At 40.7% G+C, this 22,022-nt stretch overlaps 1 protein-coding gene across 2 annotated transcripts in view; it reads right to left on the bottom strand.

Annotated features, from left to right (window-relative positions):
• Window positions 1-22,022, bottom strand: part of LOC111334291 (dedicator of cytokinesis protein 1) — a 64,777-nt gene that overhangs the window by 18,319 nt on the left and 24,436 nt on the right. The window lies entirely within an intron of this gene.

The raw sequence follows: 22,022 nt of genomic DNA, 5'->3' as shown, positions 1-22,022 counted from the left end.
CGCCGCGGTTATCACTCTCCTTTGCTGTTTGATTGGCTGTATCTTTGCTGGTATATCAATAACCGATTTTAACACAACATGTGAGCAGACTGAACTCTAAACCCTGAACAACATGTATTTCTATCATTTAACGACCAATATGCTTTAAACCACATGTTAAACACGTTCTTACAAGGTTAGGTTTGTGTTGATGGTTTGTATGCAGAACCATGTTATAAATCCGTTACACGAAAGAAGAACTTCATCTTTTCTGTTACAGTAATTTACCACTCACTCTTCAGTTAGCCAAATAGAAAAGAGTATCGCGGTAAAGTGAAGAGGTTTAGGACTTATAGTGGAGTAATTGTTAGCCATTTATTAGTGATACAACTCGTAGCGGAAACCATCAATTATGGGGTTTCATTCCTCAGTGATATCGGAAGGAATGCGTCGCCAGTAATCGGATCTTCCTGTTTGCGCAAAGGTTTCTAGGATCGCTAAAAAGGCAAATAATAAGCTGCTGGGAGGAAATATATGGCAACATGCTGTTTCGACGTTTGAAAAAAACGATCGTGGGGAAATAGCTCAATAAAGCCTTTCCAGTTGTATTCACGTGCGTGCAGTCTGTTTTCCTACTCGTTCACGTCAACAATACACAAATCTTGGCGCCTGGAAATTTACCTCCTCAAAGGAGATAAGTCGTTACTCAGTTACTGCTACTTTCAAGGCTGTCAAGAATGTGATTGTGTTAATATACCGAATCCACCGTGGGCGCTTACTATCATCACACTGATACCATCCGTAGTGGGCGCTTATTTCGCATACAAAGCGATCATGGCCTTCGACAACCTCTGCACGCCACAATAATAAACATGCAGCTGTGCGAACGACATTGCCCACGAAGCGAGCGTTGTAGTTGTATATTAGAGTATCTAAATTTTAGAAACTGGACTTTTTGACTTGTTAGTTTGATAATAGACCAAACCTTAAACACTACTCTTATCACAAATACCAACCTATGTACAGTAGTATCTTAGATTTTAGCGAAGCGTGATTTATTCCGCATACAAAGTCCCAGGTGGGAAGCCAAACTTGAGATCAGACCGACGCTGGGTTATCACTGCTGTCACTCGGAGGAGTTTCGGCAAGGTACAGATTTCTTTGGCTATTTACAGAGATGTTTCGCTTCGATTATGATTACTTTATATTGAATTAATGCGCAGTGGAATAGTTTTCGAATTACTCCCATAGACACAGAACAGTGTGCCACTGCATTACGATCATAGTATTATATCGTAGCCTGCTAATGCGGCTTATCCTGACATCACACATAAATTCACAGACTCGATATACAATATATCTAGCTGCTCTATCAGCCTTCTAAGAAGCCATTGGTAGATCATTTTGCTGAGAAAAATTTGTATACTAAGAGTACAACGTTTTCAAAAGTTCGTCCTGTTTATTGGAGCGAAGGGTGAGTTCTAACCACAGACATTCCTGGGTCACTAAAGCCAGAACGAGACTGAAACAAATATTTATTATGTTACCACATATGGCGTTTTAAAATCCAGAACCAACTGACATTTTCGAATAAAGAAGGAAAAAGGGGAGGCCGAGGATTCTCTGGAAGCTTTAAGGCCTTCATTAATCGTGAGCCTAAAGTTCTTTACATAGAAAGCTTCAAGAGAACTTAGCCATGACCAATTGTAATAAGAATCTATTACTTCACTGAAAGGCTGAAATTACGACCGTTCGCTAGTTCGGTTCATTAATCACGCTGGCATTTTTCCAAGAAGAGACTGTTGTTTAGCGTCAAGTACGCAAGATTAAGTAAGGAAGAGAGAAAGAAAGCTGCTGGGCTGGTTTTAAGTCTAAGATGTTTTTTCTTGGAACAAGGTCCCAGAAATTTAATTGAAGCGTATTAACAAGTAGAAATAATTTTTTCAGACATGAATTCAGGCTAATTCAAAACAAATCGTATTAGTGCAAAGATCACTCATGTTCGGAATTTCCTAATTTATATTTCGATTTCTGGGAAAATGTCACATTCACAGCAAGGGTTAGAAAACTGCTTGTCAAAGCTCGTGCAACATACAAAAATAAGTCATACCCAGTTCGAAATCAACAATGGTTAGTTAGCATCCATACCCGGCCTACATCTATCTGAATTTAATCCATGACATTCAATGAATGAGATGCCAGTAATCGTTTATTTGAACGTCGAAACAAACCTTCGCCATATATATTTCCCTCGACCAAGTAGCCTGAGTATAAGGCGTTTCTGAGAGCGTTTCTGGGGGAAAGGGGTAAGAGAGAAGCGAGAAAGGGAGAGAGCGAAAGGAAGAAACGCCTGACACAGATGCTTTTACGAGAGCCTTCCATCCCCACACGGCATAATTCAAATCATCCAATCAAAATCACTTCCGGTCATTGCGTTGTCAGCCTCACGTATCAAAAAGCGGGAATTCCGAAGCTGCAGGTATGGCTACTGACCCTGGGAACTTTTTATGTGAAATTTGCAACGAGAATTTGCGATCAAAAAACGGTGCTTACGTTGCCAAGGTTTCTCTTTTTTGTGAGACTTCCAATAAAGAGTTTTCAAAGGCCTGTAATGGAAAACCTTTCGTTTTTGCGGAATTATTAGGTGTTTTAGGAATTGTGCCATTGCAAGATCGTCAAGGCTCTGTTTGTAAAAAGTGCGCCCGGAAGATTGTGAATTGCTACAAACTGTTGACAGAGTTACAGCAGGCGTTCACTGATACATCAGGCGGAAAATCATCTGACAGAAATACAGAAAAAGCTTGTACCTGCACTCTTCAAACTCCTGAGAAATCAAGGCAAGAAAATTACCGGCGCGCGTCTCAACACCAGCGATCGCCGTCTGGAATCACCCCCACTGCAAAGCGTTAAAAGGGCACTGAACCATCGCTTTTAGACACAACCTAAGGGCAACGATCTGAGCGAAAAACGTCTAAAAGATCCTTGTTTGAAACCAACAAACCGGATGACAATTATTCAGCCGTCAATAACGAAATAACTAACCTTATGAATTTGCACGTAGAAAAATATTTACCGCCGATCTCAAAGGTGAGTCAGGTAGATGATACATATAGGTTTCAATTTTTTATGGTTAAATTGGTTGTCTTTTGTACCCAACAAATCCATAATTTTCTTCGTCTTTAGGTTTTTGTTGGTTACCCTTCGTCCTCTCGGGTGGTTGAAAGGAGCTGTGAGGATAAATTGGAAGTGCGATGGTGAAACACCTTTGCCTAGAGAATTATCAAGCAGCAGCAAACGCTGCTCTAAAATGTCCACCACTACGCAGAGAGCTCGTAAAAGCCGTTACAACTTCAGTCAAGGAAGAACTTGAGGGCTGCCTCTGGGGCCTTTTTGAATTCCTCTCTATCCATAAAAGTATAGCATGTACATCTAAGTGCCCATCGAAAATCAAAATGGCTTCTTCATGTCGATCGCTCTGCTCGTATTTACTTCCGGTCAATGAGATGACGTCAGAGGGTATTGTGTATTATCCAATCACTGCCGCATCCAGATTTTGGATGTGTCACACGGTTCTCTGAATGGATTTGTGTCAGGCCCTCCCTTCTCTTCTCCCCCTCCCCTAGCCCCTTAGGAAGGCCTGACACTCAGGCTATCAAGCAAGTTGCAATGTTTTCCCCGCGGCGATCCCAGAAATCTTTGCGCAAACAGAAGGATCCGATTACTGGCAATTCATTCATTGCAAATGCAGCAGAATAAACTGTAATCGAGTACAGCATGGATCCAGTAGCGTTTGGAAGTCAGAACTTCATGTGTCACTCTTGGCACATGATCTTGGTGGCCTACGAAATAGCTGACAGGCTAGTGGACTTTTTCACTGCTAACAACTATAAGGACGGAAACATCATCAAAAATCCTAAGGGGAGTGTTTATGTCGCTCTTATGGTAGTCTTTAGCTTAGGAATGCCCATGACAGTCCTTCGCGTTGTTCTCTACCTTCATAGAATGCACCTCTACCGCAGTGGCGACGAGAGGAAAGATAAGATCCATCATGCCATCAACATGTTGATGAGTTTGGCCAAAATGTTGATCGAAGCTTTGCCCCAGGCAACAATTGCGAAGTTTTACTTTGGCGACTATGCACCAACGGATTCTTCGAAAACCTTGGTTCAAACCTTCAACACCTTCTCCGTGTTTCCCTTCATCATGTTTATTTATTATGCAGTTTACTACTTCCATACTTACGAGAAAGAGCAGAAACGAGTGGCCCAGTTCAAACGTCGAATTTCACATGTGCCGAACTTAACTCATATTTTAGTCGACTAAAATAGTTAAATACGGCATTTGATTCAAACGTCGAATTTAACGCTGTCGAATTTAACTCTGATCGCTGTCAATATTCACAGGCGCACTACTTAATTGCTAGACAAAGACGTCTATTGGGCGATTGCTTAATTGTTTAACTGATGTTTTTGTTTTGTTCTATTTTCGCTTCGTCATCTTGGCTTTTCGTCATGATACTTTGACTTGATTCACGTTCCATCATTTCATTGAAACACGACCCACAATATGCTACAGTTTTTCCCACTTTCCACCAAGGAAAGCCAGGCGGGAAAGCCAAGTCTTCGTGTTCAAAAACCGAACACCTCATACAAAAGTAATTACCGCACGTCAACCAACTATATTTGTCTTTGCAAAGCAAGAACTTCAAATTCCTTCGTCTCCCACCATTTTTTGTGTGCTGTTTTGGCTTTTTCACGCATGGCATTCACAGAATTTCTGGCGAATTATGGGTAATAAATGAATCATAATAATTTCCCGTACTTCATGCATTAAGTTCAGCACATGTGAGATGCGACGTTTGAACCAAAAGTCGAACCCAAGTCAAATCTTCGACTGTTTCAGTCGCAGATACGGCGAAAGTCGCATTTAATTCAACAGTTGAATTTAATTGATTCAAACGTCTCAATTCACATGCATTTAACTCTCGCATCAAGTTCGGCTCATGTGAAATTCGACGTTTGAACCCGGCCTAACGGTGTACTCCGCCGTGGTCTTCACCTTCCTTTTTCTGCGCGACTGGCTGTACTTTTGCTGGTATATCGATAATCGATTTCAACACAACATGCCGTCAGCCTGAACTCTAAAAAACCTGAACAAAGACATGTGTTTCTACCTTCTAAAGACAACCATGCTTTCCCCGCTTGTTAGAAACCTTTTTCACATGGTCAGGCTTGCGTTGATAGCTGTACTAGAGACATGTTATCGATCCGTTTGACAAACGAAGAACTCCATTTTATGTTACAGTATTTTACAACTCACTCTTCGGTAACGTGAAGAGGTTCAGGACTCACATTAGAGTAATTGCCGGCCATTTATTATTGATACAACTAGTAGAGGTAAAGATCAAGAATGATATTTCATTCCTGATTATCGGAATGAATGCTTTACCAGTAATCGGACATTCCTGTACTAGGTAATTTTCTTGGATCAAAATGTAGTTTAATTCGATCTGACTGTAAAGCTCCGGACCGTTTTAAGCTAGTAAAGGTTTTACGGCTCGTGTTATACTTGGATGATTCCAATCAACAAAAAAACTCCTAATAACTGTGCTGCGTTTAAATAAACCTCGCTCGACGAGTGAGGGTTGTGTGTAGTTTGCCAACAAACCACACGTTGAATGAAAACGTGATTAGGAGCACTCACTGTTTTACCTCGTTAATCGAAAAAGAAAAAAAAATTTATTTGGTCCTGCAGTCTTGGTACCTCACTGCCAGAAAAACAAGAATGGCTACTCATCACGTAAATGAGTCTACTGATCTGGTTCTATTTGTACTCAAAAAGTAAACATGTTGCTCTCCCAGAAAAAAAAGAAAACTTATCACTAACAGTTAGCAGTTCACCTTCAAACCGTCTGTTTGCTCACATTTTGTTAACTTGTGTTCCTTGTCCAGCGCAACCGACCTTATTGAGACACATATTTCGGAAACGATCCCGCCCATTAAATAAGATTTCTTAGAAATTGTGATACTTGAAATGACTGAACAATCTTTGACATTTCAAGACTGCGAACTAAACATCTCTTGTTAAGGTTTTGTACAAATAAGGCAATCAGTGATGATCGCAAAAAGAAAGGCCAATCCGCGGTTCGTTTATCGACAAGCAGGAAACACATACTGACTCTTAATCACATGGCAAAGTTAGGAAAATTCTAATCAGTTCACATTCGTAGCCACGCAGTTGTTGTCACGTCTCATCAAGACACGTTTCCCACAAACGTCTACAAGGTCAGTTTCTTCGTAAATGTGATACTAAATAAGATTTAACTTGTTTTATTTTTTACATTTGAGGGCCGCCGTCAATCATATTTTGATAAGCTTTGTCCGAATATGGCAACCATACCACTCTTAATCTTACCCTATATCAGCTATGGCATTTGTGCTTGGGGCCGGGTCACACTGCTGAAGCGCATCTTCATAAACTAGTTCTTCAGAAGAGAGCCCTTAGGATAATGTTCTTCGCTGATCCGAGAGCTCATGCAGTTCCGTTATTCTTACAAACTAAGCAGTTGGCGATATCATTCTCGTGCTTTGAGCAAATGAGTCTTTCAACGTACGATGTCCACAATAATCTCGTTCCTGATAACATTAAGAACATGTTCACGAAGCTGGTTTCTGTCCACGGTTACCAGACTAGATCTGTTACCAATGAAAATTATTATGTTGAACAAGTTAGAACTGAAAATATAAGAGAGCCTTCTCTATTTCTGGCACCTTGATCTGGAACAGTATTCCACTTCCTATCAAAACACTTAAAAAAAATCAATTCAAAAGCGCAATAAAGGAAAAACTCTTTGAAATTCTGAAAAAAGAGGATGATTATATAAGAATTGCTGATATTAGAGTCCAATTCTCAAAATTATAACTGTGTGTACTTCCAGCATATACTACAGTCTGCCCTCCTGTTTCATTCTGTCTATAAGCCACACGGCCAACTAGATTGTTCGTCTATATATTATAATTATACATATAAATATTCATTTTCTATAGAATTCTTTTCTTTTTTTTTTATTATCCTCTCTTGTGCCCGCGTCGAATAGCCCTAGCTACTTGCGGGCGCAAGCATTGTAATTTTCCGTATAAAGCTTAAATAAAATTTTTTGTTGTTGTTGTTGTTACAGCTATAAGGACGGGAAGATCACCAACAATCCTTGAAATGAGTTTGGCAAAAATGTGCATCGAAGCTTTCCCCCAGGCAACAATTGCGAAGTTTTACTTTGGCGACTGCGCACCGACGAAATTTGTGCAATACTTGGTTCAATCCTTCAACATATTTTCCATAGTAAGCCTTATCCTGGCTGTTAGTTTTATTTTTTGGTAGTTTCATCGTTACGATGTCGAAGTGATACAGAATTTCTGTCATTCCAACGAAGAAGTAAAGCGGAAGCGACAATTCTTGGTTGTCACTGTCATTGTCGGTTGGATTGGCTGCGCTTTGCTACTATTTCGTCGACCCGTTTCGGCAAACTATGTCAGTAGTCAGCCTGAACTCTAAAAATCTGAACACCAACGAGTATTTCTACCTTTGAAGGACCAGCATGCTTTCCACCGCTTTTTAAAACCTTTCTTACAGAGTTAGGCTTGCGTTCTTAATCGTATTTAAAGACATTTTATAGATCCATTTGACGAAAGAAGATCCCCTTCTTTAATGTCGCAGTACTTTATTACTAATTCATTTTAAATCATGTGACAAAGAGAACCGCGGTAAAGCTCAGATATCCAACGACTTCAGAGAGGGTGTCTCCTTGGCTCTTATTGCCTTCCTCTATTCCGTGTTGCTGGTAGAGGGCGTCAGAGAGGGTGTCTTCTCGGCTCTTATTGCCTTCCTCTATTCCGTGTTGCTGGTAGAGGGCGTCAGAGAGGGTGTCTTCTCGGCTCTTATTGCCTTCCTCTATTCCGTGTTGCTGGTAGAGGGCGTCAGAGAGGGTGTCTTCTCGGCTCTTATTGCCTTCCTCTATTCCGTGTTGCTGGTAGAGGGCGTCAGAGAGGGTGTCTTCTCGGCTCTTATTGCCTTCCTCTATTCCGTGTTGCTGGTAGAGGGCGTCAGAGAGGGTGTCTTCTCGGCTCTTATTGCCTTCCTCTATTCCGTGTTGCTGGTAGAGGGCGTCAGAGAGGGTGTCTTCTCGGCTCTTATTACCTTCCTGGTGATTGGAATTATCATCACTATGTTCCGTGTTGCAATACCCTCATACATAATCATTACACTATGCTGCGAAGGCGACTGTAGTAAAGGCAGAACCGCCAACACAACCATAAAGCTTTGGATGACGTTGGTGAAAGTGTGGTCGGAGGCTATCCCTCAAACGATAATTACTCACTTTTACTTTGGCGACTGTCCTACAGCGAATGACTTGAAGATCGGGGACATAGCCTTTAGCATCTTCTCTCTGCTTACGTTCATTACGTATAATTTCCAATTATTCAGTTACTACTACTTTCACGGTGTTCAAAGATATGATTCTGATGATATACCGAATCCAGCATGGGCGCTAACTATCATCCCACTGATACCATCCGTAGTGGGCGCTTATTTCGCATACAAATCGATCATGGCTTTCGACAACCTCTGCAAGCCACAATAATAAAAATGCAGCAGTACGAACGACACTGCCCAAGAATCCTGAGAAGCGAGCGTTGTAGTTGTATATTAGAGTATCTAAATTTAAGAAACTAGAGTTTTTGACTTGGTAGTTTGATCATAAACCTATAACCTTAAACACTGCTCTAATTACAAACTGAATACCAGCCTAACTACAGTAGTATCTCAGATTTTAGCGAAGTGTAATTTGTTCTGCATACAAAGTCCCGGGCGGGGAGACAAACCTCAGATCAGACAATGGCTTTAACAATGCTGTCACTCGGAGGAGTTCCGAGAAAAAAGAAAACAGCTTTGAGTGGCTGGGTACAAATTTCTTTGGCTATTTTACCGACATGTTTCGCTTTGATTATGATTATATTGAGTCACCGAGCAGTGAAATAGTTTTCGAAATACTGCAATAGACAAAGAACAGCCATTAGAAGGTCAGTTTGATAAAAAGTTGCGAAGTTTTCAAAAGTTTTTCTTGTTTATTGGACCGAAGGGTCAGTTCCAACTGCAGACATTCCTGCGTCCCTAGCGCCTCAACCAGACTGAAAAATATATATATTATGCCGCAACATGAAGTGTTTCAAAATCCAGAATCAACGGACATTTTCAAATAAAGAAGGAAAAAAGGGGAAGCCGAGAATTCTCTGGAAGCTTCAACGCATTCATTAATCGCGAGCTCTTTGCACGGAAAGCCGCTTCAAGAGAACTTAGCCATGACCGATTGCAATAAATGAATCTATGATTTCACTGAAAGGCTAAAACTACGACCACCCCCTCTTTTAATTCTTTAATTCACGCTGTCGTCTTCTCCAAGAATAGACTGTTGTTTAGTGTAGAGTACTCAAAAAAACTTTGCAGTGGTTTCTAGAGTACTATACTAGAGTACTCGTGAGTTCTTTGCACGGAAAGCCGCTTCAAGAGAACTTAGCTGTGACCGATTGTAATAAATGAATCTATGATTTCACTGAAAGGCTAAAACTACGACCACTCGCTCTTTTAATTCATTAATTCACGCTGTCATCTTCTCCAAGAATAGACTGTTGTTTAGTGTAGAGTACTCAAATAAAATTTGCAGTGGTTTCTAGAGTACTATACTAGAGTACTCGTGAGTTCTTTGCACGGAAAGCCGCTTCAAGAGAACTTAGCTGTGACCGATTGTAATAAATGAATCTATGATTTCACTGAAAGGCTAAAACTACGACCACTCGCTCTTTTAATTCATTAATTCACGCTGTCATCTTCTCCAAGAATAGACTGTTGTTTAGTAGAGGACTCAAGATTAAATAAAAAAAAAAACTCATGAGCTGGTTTTGGGATTTTTTTTCTTTTAAAGAAGGTCCCACAAATTCACTGCGCATCAACAAGTCGAAATGACTTTTCAAACGTCAATTCAGAAGTCAAATCGCATTAGCGCACGGACCATTCCTGTTTGGAATTTCCTAATTTATATTTCGATTTCTGGTAAAATGTCACATTCACACTAATGGTTAAGTAAACTATATGCTGATCAGTCACATCCAGTTCGACAATAACATTTCATAGTTGCTCAGCATCCACACCTGCCTGCCTCGGTCTGAATTCAATGCGTCCTGATGATATCCAATAGCAAATTCTCCTACCGATAACCGCCGAAAAACCTAAACGGCAGTAGCATCTTAAGTCGCGTTCATTACGACGGAAAAGACGAGTATAGTGTGTCTGAATTGGTCAGAACTCCATGTGTGAATTTTTGCGAATCATCTTGGCGGCCTACGAAATAGCAGACAGGCTTGTCGATCTTTTTATAGTTTCAAGCTATGCGAACGGAGACATTACTAACAATCCTAAGAGTGTTGTTTGGGTTCTTGGGCTACTCTATATCACTGCATTCTCCATAGCAGTTCCACGCATTTTTTCTACTATCAGGGAGTGAAACTCCTCAGCAGTGGCGACAATATCAAAGAGGAGACGCACGTTTTTATCGATCTGTGGTTGAGTTGGGCCAAGACGTTGGTTGAAGCTTTCCCTCAGGCAACTATTGCGAAGTTTTACATTGGCGACTGCGCACCAAAGGATTCTGCGGGACCTCTGGTTCAAGTCTTCGACATGTTCTCCATATTTCCCTTTTCCATGTAACAATAACACCTTTATTTAGACACGATAATGTTTAAAGCTGAACAGCTTGTGGGGTCGTGTGTAAATCCAAATAACTCTAAATTAAATAAATTCAAATGATGATGGTTTTTGAGGAGGGGGGAAAACCGGAGTACCCGGTGAAAAACCTCTCGGAGCAAAGTAGAGAACCAACAAACTCAATCCACTTATGACGCCGGGTCCGGGAATCGAACCCGGGACACATTGGTGGAAGGCGAGCGCTCTCACCAATACGCCAATCCTGCTCCCTACTTTGTTTTTTTGTATCTACTCCTGTTCTTACTTGGATGAGCAACATCGAGTAAAGGTGTACTCCGCCGCGGTTATCACTTTCCTTTTCTGTTTGATTGGCTGTATCTTTCTTGGTATATCAATAACCGATTTCAACACACCATGTGAGCAGACTGAACTCTAAAGCCTGAACAACATGTATTTCTATCATTTAACGACCAATATGCTTTCAATCACATGTTAAAAACTTTCTTACAGGGTTACGTTTGTGTTGATGGTTGTATTCAGAACCATGTTATAAATCCGTTTGACGAAAAAAAAAAACTTCATCTATTATGTTACAGTAATTTACAACTCGCTCTTCAAATTGCCATGTGGAAAAGAGTATCGCGGTAAGAGGTTTAGGAATTATAGTGGAGTAATTGTTACCCATTTATTATTGATACAACTCGTAGCGGAAACCATCAAATTATGGCGTTTTATTCCTGATAATCGGAATGAATGGATCTTCCTGTCTGCGCAAAGGTTTCTGGGATCGCCAGAGGGCAAATAATAAGTTGCTGGGAGGAAATATATGGTAACATGTTGTTTCGACGTTCTAAAAAAACGATCGCGAGGAAATCGCTCAATAAAACCTTTGCAGTTGTATTCACGTGCGTGCAGTCTGTTTTCCTCCTTGTTCACGTCATTAATACACACATTATGGCGCCTGGAAATTTACCCCCTCAAAGGAGAAAAGTCGCTGTCGACGGTGATGAAACTTGTTTTAGCTGACCTTTTGCCCTTTGGAGGGATGAATTTAACGATGAGAGGAAAACTTTAGGCCGAGTGAAACCACTGCAAAATTTTGAACACTGCTGATGTCATTTCTATGATCAATAAGGTTATAGACAATGAAAAATTTGGTCGATTTGCCTTTTTGCAATACCTGTCAAATTTCTATGCCAGGTTAGTGCGCCAAAGTTTTCGGAGAATTCACGCGCACGAAACACGATCGATCATTGTTTTTGTTGTTTGTGCTGCTAATGTTTTAATTTGTGTTATTTTACATGAAATACCAGTAAGGACCAGTAAGTAACGGATGGCAGTAGACTCTATTACCTTGAATTGTTATTATCACTCACTTAGTTTTAATTTTTCTGCCCTTTGCTTCGGCGTCGGGAAGTAATTTTTCAACGTTGCGAACCAAGAACTGGCTTTCTTTTCCTGAAAAAATTTTCCTCCGCTTTTTCTTCCATCTCGACAAGTTCTTCCTTAAAACTTTCTCCAAGTGCACCAATCTCAAAATTCGGAAATTCGTCACTGTTCACATTTCAGAAATTTGCAATTGTTTTTACAGGAGAAATTTTTCCCTCGACATGCCGAGGATTGCTAAGCGTTACGTTACATGTTACGTCATTTTTATGATCTTTAACCTTCTTAACTATGGCTCTCAACCATGAGCGCTCGACAGTTATCGTAAAAGTGGTTTTAGACCAACCAGGGGCTACCTTACAGGGCAACTGTAGGGAGCTTCATTTATACCCAATCAGAGGCTCAGCCGTCGGATTCTTCTGCATTTGATTTCTGTAACCAAATTCTGGCAGCCATTTCTCGTGTAAGGGTCTCTGTTCGATATCTTTCTTGACCAGAAAGTGTGACAAACTTTCCAACACACCCATTGCAGGGACACATTTAATGGGTTATCGACAAAAAAGGACTCAAGAAGTGGTTGGGGTAGATAAATCGTTATGACGTTTCGAGCTTTGTCCACAATTTTTACCAGTTGAAACAATGGAAAGATTAAAACCTTGTAGCTTTGAAGATCTAACTTGGAAAATCTGACCTCCTTTACAGACATTACTACAAATCTGTTGCGCACATGTGGATCTCTTCTGTGCAGCTAACACTCGAGTCTCCAAGCAAGCGTTTCTAAGGGCCCGCGCGAACGAGGAAGAGAAGCTATCCTGGTTACTCGGGCTTTCCGAAGGAAACGCCCGAGGTATAAATTCGGCTTCGTTTTTTTTTTCCGGCGTTCAGTTACAAAACGCAGTTCCACTACCGCGCATGCGTGAAGTGTGAGCGTATGCGTAGAATGAACAATTCCTTGCTTGATGTACGCGAAAGAAATTCGATGGCTATTACGCTTTAAAATACATACAAAGTCACACATATTATTTTGACAGTTGTCTAGAACCATAACAACATTCATTACACTTCAGCAGACTAAAATAAACACAAGTAGACTTATTCATGACCGGCAATGACGAAATTGCGTGACGACAATAACAATGGCAATATGGCAGCCCCCTAAAGATAACTCCAGATGTACGATATTGAAAGCCCGAGTTCACGCAGCTATGCGTCTAGTTTGTTATATTCTTACCACGCACCGCCCTAAACTATCCGTGAATCTATTACCGGATGTACTATGAGTTCTAATCGGCATAGGGTAAAATATGGACTGGACTGGACTAGACTATTTTTTGGACTATTTTTTGGACTATTTTTTGGACGATGTTTTAGACGATTTTTTTGGACGATTTTTTGGACGATATTATAAGGGGGAGGCACACCTTTAGTACTCAGGGAGGGGTGGCTGCAGTCAACAAGTACTGAGGGAGGGGTGGGGGAAGAGTGCTATTACTCAGGGAGGGGTGGTAGGTGGTGGTAATTGTAAGCACTACTGGTTAATCGAGGTTTTACTTGATCGTCATAATATTGATTATTTTTAAACTGGTACGCGGAAGAAAATTTAGTGGTGAACAATAAAGACAATAGAGTGTTTATGTCTCGGAACTATCATCTGATAGTTGCCCCTTGGAAATTTGATGTTTTTAAAACCAGCATATTTGTTTTTAGAACATCAAATTTCCGCCGGGCAACTATCAGCCGACAGTTCCTCGACAGAAACACTCTATTGTTTAACTAGGTATTTCGGTGTAGTGCGAAATTCTGCGATCTCGTCTGATAAGATCACTGACAAAAGGAAGATAGATAAATTCAGTAATAAAATACTGTATACACAAAGGAAAACATGAAGCAACTGATAGTGCACACAAAAGTCGACTCAAAAGGCACAAGATAACTCAACAGTGGAGGATCGTAAACGCAGCATTTTAAATATAAATTAAAGTCCAGTGTTTACGTGGCAGTTTCGCTTTCGCATAACGGAAATTCCGAGATCTCGTCTGATAACATCAATGACAAAAGGAAGAGACATAAATCTGTTAATTACACACTGTATACACGTTTTTCGAGATGTGCGGTCTGCGGTCTGCGTTTTCGAGGTCTGTGTTAACGAGACACCTGAGAGAATATTGCTTTGTTCGATTGTACCAAAAATGATTTCATACAGTGAACGTACAAACGTTAAAATTGCGATAGCGCGTGTGAGTTCTATATTTGCGGCTTAAGTCAAAGGCCATGGAACGGAAATTCTGTGATCTCGTCTGATAACGTCAATGACAAAAGAAAGATAGATAAATCTGGTAATTATACAAAAGAAAACTGATGGTGCACAAGTCGACTCAAAAGGCACACGCATAAGCTATGCCAGACTGGCAACTCAACAGTGGAGGATCGTAAACGCGATATTTTCAATAATAATTAAAGTCCAGTGTTTACGCGGAAGTTTCGCTTTCGCATGGCTAAAAAATTAAAGAAACGCCGCGGCCCAGCGCAAAATGTTGATGTAGGAGAAGTCAGTCGAAAAACCGATTAAAATAATTATTACGATCGGGTAAACTCCATTAACCACCTACCACCCCTCCCTGAGTAATAAAAATCTTCCTCCACCCCTCCCTCAGTACTTGTTGACTGCGCCCACCCCTCCCTGAGTACTAAAGGTGTGCCTCCCCCCTTATAAAATCGTCCAAAAAATCGTCCAAACAATAGTCCAGTCCAGTCCATAATTTACCCTATGCCGTCCTAATCAGGTATTTAAGAGAGGCTTATGACAGCCGAGGACAGCGATTACGAACAGTAACCAATCCAATTTTCCCTTTGAGCAAACAGGAGGCCATTTGCATTTTCTCGATATGATAAACCAGACATCCGCTCGACATTGCTCAATCGGCGCACGTAGCAATTTCATATCGGCGGCATATCACTTGCTTAAAATCGAATGCCGGATGAGTTCTACCAGAAGCGAATGTTATGGGGCTCTTATTTTTGTACAGGTTTACTTGATATCCATCGAAATGGTCGACAAGGTTGTGGACGCCGTCATTCTAAAGAAATATGACGAGGGAAAGATATCTAACAATCCGCAAGATACTGTCTATTATGCCCTACTTGCTTTCTTTATCATTGGACTTCTCATAAGCTTGACACGAATCACGCTGTCTGTACTGACAATCAAGCAGCATTGTTGCTCAAGCGAAGGCAGGACCAACGAAGCCATTCGTTTTTGGACAAGTCTGACTAAAGTTTGGCTTGAAGCTCTCCCTCAGGCACTCTTTGGAAGGTTTTTCTTTGGTGACTGTGCGATAACTGATGACTTAAAACAATGGGGTCAAGCGTTTGGTTTCTTTTCCTTGCTCCCTTTTATCCTGTTTTTATTCCACCTAATCTACTACTGGTGCCCTTATTGTAAATATCAACATGACGAGAGGCCGCATTCACTGACGCTCCTTGCTGTATCTTCCACCCTGAAGGCATCCTTGGTGGGCATTTTCTGTACAATTAAAACCATAATAGCCTTTACCGAACGCTGTACGCTCTAAACAACCCAAAATATCTTGGTTAACGCCACAACAGACACCGAAAAGCGGCAGACTTCAACGATCAAAAGCGCAGTTTGGAGCGTCTGAAAAATTAAGTTTCATCTCGAGATTTACTATAAGCTTCTCGCTTGTGGTGCGGAAAGTCCTTCCGAAATTCTTAGATGGCGTTTTCATCCGCCTGGAGAAAGAGGGTCTGTGGATAGACTTAGGCAAAGTCTTAAGCCCAGTTTCTCGGAAATAACAAAAATAACTAATATTGAATAACACTTGAGATTTGTGCGTGGGATGCTGACATGTTTTGTAACACTGAGTCCAAATATGACAAAGTAATACTATCTTTTTTTCAAGCACAGCCATTCTAGTTTGCTCTTTTGTCAGCAACATGCCACGTGTCACTGATTCCTGAACCAAGACATCAGCTTACTTGAGCCTACTTCCTTGATGACCGTTGATGCATGCAACAATCAAGTCTGTGGATCAAATATGTGTTCTGTTGACAGAAATTTTTGTGTATTGTACCATTGCTTTCTGATATTAATCGAAGCTGCTGATAACGCTGTCGAAGTCTATATCTTATACAGGTATTTCACAGATGTGTACGTTTACAATCCCTACGACATTGGTTTTTTTGCCTCTTCGTTTCCTCTTGGTTGGTTGGATTAGTCATCAGTGTAATACAAAAAATAATCTCTGCAAAGAAAGTCTGGCACAAGTGCTGCAACAGCTACTATAGCAAAGATGACATCAACGAAGGCATTCATCTTGGGATGACTGCTGCAAAAGTGTGTTTTGAAGCTGTCCCTCGAAAGTCCAGTGTTTACGTGGCAGTTTCGCTTTCGCATAACGGAAATTCGGAGATCTCGTCTGATAACATCAATGACAAAAGGAAGAGACATAAATCTGCTAATTACACTCTGTATACACGTTTTTCGAGATGTGCGTTTTCGAGGTGTGCGGTCTGCGGTCTGCGTTTTCGAGGTCTGTGTTAACGAGACACCTGAGAGAATATTGCTTTGTTCGATTGTACCAAAAATGATTTCATACAGTGAACGTACAAACGTTAAAATTGCGATAGCGCTTGTGAGTTCTATATTTGCGGCTTAAGTCAAAGGCGAAGGAACGGAAATTCTGTGATCTCGTCTGATAACGTCAATGACAAAAGAAAGATAGATAAATCTGGTAATTATACAAAAGAAAACTGATGGTGCACAAGTCGACTCAAAAGGCACACGCATAAGCTATGCCAGACTGGCAATTCAACAGTGGAGGATCGTAAACGCGATATTTTCAATAATAATTAAAGTCCAGTGTTTACGTGGAAGTTTCGCTTTCGCATGGCTAAAAAATTAAAGAAACGCCGCGGCCCAGCGCAAAATGTTGATGTAGGAGAAGTCAGTCGAAAAACCGATTAAAATAATTATTACGATCGAGTAAACTCCATTAACCACCTACCACCCCTCCCTGAGTAATAAAAATCTTCCCCCACCCCTCCCTCAGTACTTGTTGACTGCACCCACCCCTCCCTGAGTACTAAAGGTGTGCCTCCCCCCTTATAAAATCGTCCAAAAAATAGTCCAAAAAAATCGTCCAAACAATAGTCCAGTCCAGTCCATAATTTACCGTATGCCGTCCTAATCAGGTATTTAAGAGAGGCTTATGACAGCCGAGGACAGCGACTACGAACAGTAACCAATCCAATTCTCCCTTTGAGCAAACAGGAGGCCATTTGCATTTTCTCGATATGATAAACCAGACATCCGCTCGACATTGCTCAATCGGCGCACGTAGCAATTTCATATCGGCGGCGTATCACTTGCTTAACATCGAATGCCGGATGAGTTCTACCAGAAGCGAATGTTATGGGGCTCTTATTTTTGTACAGGTTTACTTGATATCCATCGAAATAGTCGACAAGGTTGTGGACGCCGTCATTCTAAAGAAATATGACGAGGGAAAGATATCTAACAATCCGCAAGATACTGTCTATTATGCCCTACTTGCTTTCTTTATCATTGGACTTCTCATAAGCTTGACACGAATCACGCTGTCTGTACTGACAATCAAGCAGCATTGTTGCTCAAGCGAAGGCAGGACCAACGAAGCCATTCGTTTTTGGACAAGTCTGACTAAAGTTTGGCTTGAAGCTCTCCCTCAGGCACTCTTTGGAAGGTTTTTCTTTGGTGACTGTGCGATAACTGATGACTTAAAACAATGGGGTCAAGCGTTTGGTTTCTTTTCCTTGCTCCCTTTTATCCTGTTTTTATTCCACCTAATCTACTACTGGTGCCCTTATTGTAAATATCAACATGACGAGAGGCCGCATTCACTGACGCTCCTTGCTGTATCTTCCACCCTGAAGGCATCCTTGGTGGGCATTTTCTGTACAATTAAAACCATAATAGCCTTTACCGAACGCTGTACGCTCTAAACAACCCAAAATATCTTGGTTAACGCCACAACAGACACCGAAAAGCGGCAGACTTCAACGATCAAAAGCGCAGTTTGGAGCGTCTGAAAAATTAAGTTTCATCTCGAGATTTACTATAAGCTTCTCGCTTGTGGTGCGGAAAGTCCTTCCGAAATTCTTAGATGGCGTTTTCATCCGCCTGGAGAAAGAGGGTCTGTGGATAGACTTAGGCAAAGTCTTAAGCCCAGTTTCTCGGAAATAACAAAAATAACTGATATTGAATAACACTTGAGATTTGTGCGTGGGATGCTGACATGTTTTGTAACACTGAGTCCAAATATGACAAAGTAATACTATCTTTTTTTCAAGCACAGCCATTCTAGTTTGCTCTTTTGTCAGCAACATGCCACGTGTCACTGATTCCTGAACCAAGACATCAGCTTACTTAAGCCTACTTCCTTGATGACCGTTGATGCATGCAACAATCAAGTCTGTGGATCAAATATGTGTTCTGTTGACAGCAATTTTTGTGTATTGTACCATTGTTTTCTGATATTAATCGAAGCTGCTGATAAGGCTGTCGAAGTCTATATCTTATACAGGTATTTCACAGATGTGTACGTTTACAATCCCTACGACATTGGTTTTTTGCCTCTTCGTTTCCTCTTGGTTGGTCGGTTTAGTCATCAGTGTAATACAAAAAATAATCTCTGCAAAGAAAGTCTGGCACAAGTGCTGCAACAGCTACTATAGCAAAGATGACATCAACGAAGGCATTCATCTTGGGATGACTGCTGCAAAAGTGTGTTTTGAAGCTGTCCCTCGTACGGCGATTGCTTACTTTTATTTTGGAAACTGTGCGACATCTGCTATGTAGGGTTCGTACACTTTTTCAGGCCAAAGATTCAAGGACTTTGCAAGGACTTTCCAGGACCCTACTTAGACATTTCAAGGACTTTTTGTAATGACAATTTTACCTCAAAACCAAGAAAAATTTTTCTGTTAACATCTATGTTTTGGGTTTACCGATGGTGCAAAACAAAAGCAGATATTTTTCGATGTTGTTCGATAAAAAATCAAGGACTTTCAAGGACCCAAAACGAAATTCAAGTACTTTCAAGGCCTTGAAATCGGCCTCCTAAAATTCAAGGGTTTTGAAGGGTTTTCAAGACGCGTACGAACCCTGGATATGAGTCTTTGGGGTGAAGCGTTTGATTTCTTTTCTCTGCTCCCGTCCGTGATGTTCTATTTCCACCTCGTGTACTACACAGCGTGCTATAATTGCGGCCAGGGAAACAGGTACTGCAAGAGGCGGAATCCCCTGATCGCGATTTTAATATATGTTGGCTTGATTGTTACTTCCATATTATCCTTCGGCTGCATTGTTAAAACAGCCCAATGAATTATGGTTTTCCATAATTTCTGTCCGCCACACGAAACAACGTGACATTAGCAAGACTTAAAAGAATTAAAACTGGTCTTTGGACAACAAGTAGACATTGAAAAGCACTTAATACTGATAGAAATGTATTAGAAGTCATCACTGATACTGATAATGGATACAATCGAACTCAACCCAAGTGCCTGCCAGTTAGATTATAGCGATCATCCGCACTGAACATCCAAGGTTATTTTGACTTTAAATATCATTCGAAGGTAATTTTCTTGGATCAAAATGTAGTGTAATTCGGTCTGAGTGTAAATCTTCAGACCGTTTTGAGCTAGTTTTGTAATTTGTAAATAAGAGTTTTATGGCTTATGTAACTATTCATAACTGTGCGGCATATAAAGAACCCTCACTTGCTGAGCCCATCGAAAATGTTACTACTGGTACATTTAATTAGATATAATGATGTTTTTATCTTTAATGAACACAAATTGAGCATTAATGTCTAATGATTATTTAATTCAAGTTACGAGTAGCACAATGTAGAAATATTCCATGCATGCTTACTAAAACATGAACTGGCGTTCGAATAGTATTTGAATTTCAGTAGTTGTAATTTCAGATATCTTTCCAGTTTGTTCTAGCTTTCTACCACATAGGGTGGCGTGTAAGTTTACTAACAAACCACTCGTTGGAGAAAAACGTAACTAGGTGCACTCACTGTTTTTCATCGTGAATCGAAAAAGAAAAAACAATTTGTATTTGGTCTTAGAGTCTTGGTAACAAGACTCATTGTCGCTTTGTCATGTACCTAGTGGATAACATCATCGAAGATCAGATAACGTAGATGCAGTTATAGATATAGTTTCAGTTTACAAGAACAGTGCGGCCTTTATATTCAGTCTTAAGCAATCGTAAAGCTCCCTTGAATTTTTCCCAAATGCGAAAGTTCGAGTGGGAAAGCAGTCTTGAGTCAGATAAACGTTTTACGACACTTTCCTTTATTCCACGCCCTTTTCACCAGACCCCGCTTGAGAGGTTCAATTTTTCAGAACCCTTGTTTATGTGGGAATTCAAACTTGGCTACTGGAATGAAGCTCAACGAAAATATTCAGATAAGAATTCACCGAACCGATTGCTTGGATTTCAAAACTGCAATCTCGGTAACGCAGCTAGCCTACCTTCCCACAAAACAAGTTAATTTACTTCTCGAAAAAAAGAAATAAAATTAAGAGTGGTGAGGCGAGATTTCGGAAACTGAGCAACTGAACTTTGCAAATCTACAGCTCCACAAAAAAACAAGTAGGGCTACTCGTCACCCAAGTGAGCCTGTCTGTTCCTATCTGTACTCAAAAAGTAAACACGTTGCTCTGCCAGAAAAGACACTTTTCATAAACAGTCAGCAGTTCACCTTCAAACTCTATTTGTACATATTTTGTTAACTTGCGTTATTTGTCCGAGACACATTTTTCAAAAGTGATCCTCAGTTTAAGTACAATTTCTTAGAAATTGTGACACTTTATATGAGTGAACAATCCCTGACATTTCAAGACCGCCAACTAAACTTTGTTATGGTTTTGAACAAATAAAGCAATCAACGACGATAACAAAAAGCTGGGCCAATCCGCGACCCGTTTTTCGACAAACAGGAAACACGTACTGACTCTTAATCACATAACAAAGTTAGGAAAATGCCAATCATTCCTCTTTCGGTACATCAACACACAAAGGCATTCCTTGATGCGCAAATCAGTCTCAGTCTAGTAATCGTATGCAATGCGGTCTGTTGCCAGCGATTTCCTTAATGTGCTATTTCATGGCATTTTGATATTGGTTGAGGTACCTGACAAGGTCTTCGATGTCTTAATTTATTCTATGTATTCCGAAGGAGAGATTATTAGGAATCCCAGCGACAATGTCACTGCTGCCCTTCTCGCCTTCTTGGGAATTGGAATTGCCATCAGTGTAGCACGAAAACTACTATGCAGTCACAGAATCGCGCAAATATGCTGCAACGGCGACTACAGAAGAGGCGAGACAAGCGAGGCCATTCATCTTTGGATGGGTGCGGTAAAAGTGTGGCTTGAAGCTTTCCCTCAAACGCTAATCGCTTACTTTTACTTTGGCGACTGTTCGACTACGAAAGACGTGAAGCATTGGGGTCAAATGTTTGGTTTCGTTTCTCTACTTCCGTTCCTGGTGTTTGGTTGCCACCTCTTTTATTACTCAGTGTGCTACGATTGTGGTAAAAAAGACAAGTATGACAAGGGACCCAATCCACTAATGGTGCTTGCATTGATGGTCACGGTTCTTATATCCCTAGGTTGTATTGTTTCCACAATGCACTTAATCATGACCTTCAACAAACTCTGTCAGCTACCGTTGGTTGAGTAGCACAGAACTCATTACCGCGACTCAAAAACGCGATGCTGCTCTTTGTGTTTAAAATAATTGCATTGCAAAGCCCTTTTATCAGCAGAAAAACTAAAACAGTGCGATCACTTTCTGACACCTGTATCTTTTGGTCTAAAAGTAA

This window comes from Stylophora pistillata, chromosome 1 (genome assembly GCF_964205215.1).
Source record: "Stylophora pistillata chromosome 1, jaStyPist1.2, whole genome shotgun sequence".
Lineage (NCBI taxonomy): Eukaryota > Metazoa > Cnidaria > Anthozoa > Scleractinia > Pocilloporidae > Stylophora > Stylophora pistillata.
Note: the sequence above shows the minus strand (reverse complement) of the source record. Positions and strands in the feature narration are given on the sequence as shown.